Source organism: Eutrema salsugineum, unplaced genomic scaffold (genome assembly GCF_000478725.1).
Source record: "Eutrema salsugineum unplaced genomic scaffold, Eutsalg1_0 scaffold_28, whole genome shotgun sequence".
NCBI classification, from domain to species: Eukaryota; Viridiplantae; Streptophyta; class Magnoliopsida; order Brassicales; family Brassicaceae; genus Eutrema; species Eutrema salsugineum.
Window position 1 is genome coordinate 251,064 of NW_006256770.1, and position 1,923 is coordinate 252,986.

Here is a 1,923-nt window from a genome sequence, read left to right on the forward strand (position 1 = left end):
ACATTGTAGGACAATCGTAAAATGCTGATAACAAGTCGGGTATGTTGAATTGCAAGAATTAGCTGATTGACGGCATACTGAATGCGGGCAAACATAGTCAGCACATTGCTTAAAAAGTGATGTAAGCGAACAACGAAGCCTAGTAAGTCTGAGAACGAGCTAACTGTATGCTTATGATGTCGTGTCAACTGCGTGAGGGAACAAGTTTTACCCTTAACAAAACAAATGGAAGCCGCAAGTGCACAGCTAATCAGTTATAGTATTTAGGGATCAAATCCACAGAGATTTGTGTGCCTGGTATTCTTCTACGGTTTTTAACTTTATGTCTAGACTATATTGGTTTTTAAATGTTGGTTGTTTGTCACGAATTAAACTAAAACAAGAGAAAGCAAATAAATCTATCCTAGAAAGCAAGTAAAGAAATCGAATGAAAGGCTAATAAAGCAAGTAAAATATCAAATAAAAGACTAGTAAAGCAAGTAAAATATCAAACTAATGGAATTGAAATGCAGGTTTAAGTAAGCAAATAAAAATCGATGGGATTGTAAACTATGGCTAAAAACGCTGAGCTTTTGGGAACTCTAAGGGATCATAATCGGTTTTAATACTAAGGTAGATAGATTGGGATTGACGGATAACGATATATGGGTTCTAGAGCTAGAGTACGGCGGTATGAATACGTCACTGTCGTGATCATAACCAACTGTTTCTCGCAACCCTGACCAGTAGGTTTCCCACTCTGGCCCTGGAAGGGAGAGAACGCAAGAGCTGCACAAGACTCGTCAATACTCACGATCTCACCGCAGGTAGGTTTCCACTCCTACGGAAAAATCGCCTGTTTCATTCTAGGGCTGATACTTAATGAAAACTTTCGCAACACTAACTATCTAGATCAGATACTAGGTGATCAATCAAGTATACATGCAATAAGAACAAGAATAAACAGAGAACAGGTCGAAATTCCAGATCTATAAACCTAGATGTTTTAATCGATTATGAGAGCCCCTTTCGGGAACCCTAATGATATGATCGTGACCAGCTCAGAGGAGGAGGAACCAGAGGTAGCTGGCAGGATCACTCGTTCCAGAGCTAGAGAGATGGCTAAGGAGGCTCACGCACTCATTGCCACAGAGGACAGCGATCACCAGGAGGCTGGAGCTCACATCTTCAACATTTCTATCTTGAAGAATGAGGAACCAAGTAACAATGACTAGGTAACTTAGGTGATGATTTTGTACTCTTTTCCTTGGTGAAGATTTTGGAAGGCAAGGAGGTTCTTCTCCAAGGTTTTTAACGAGGCAGAAATCATTGCTACGTCGAGTTACATAGAAGTTGTTACTAATGGGTAATAATGTGCAAAGTCACAATGACTTGTGCACTTAGTATTTTGGCGCACCACTTAGGATTTTAGGGACGCCTCGCTGTTTTTATTTTAAATCAAACTTCCTGTTGTTTTTATTTAAACTTCATGTAGTTTTGTTTCTTTAGGGCTGCGATTTCTCTAAGTCTATATAATAGAGAAATCGCCTAAGTCATTAGGCAGCTTGGAATTTTAACATAAAAAGAGAACAGCATCGTCTTCCTTGATTCCTTGACTCAAAAGTTCATTGAATTCGATTTTCTTACAAGTGTTTCTTACAAGAAAATCTTCAACCTATCATCTAATCGATTCCCCATCCTCTATTCTCGCCATCATCCCTTATCCATCGACCATACTCTCGCGAATCCATCACTACCAGATCGTTTCGGATCCGATCTCTTCACGCCACCATCTCGCATCATCAATCCGAGCCACTCACTACCATTGCCACTCATTGTCTCGCTCACTAGACCACCATCGCAATCCATCGAGTCATCACCGCGCCACCACCACCACCTTATCGCTCATCGTTCATCTGGTCAATATATCGCCACCTGTAGCCT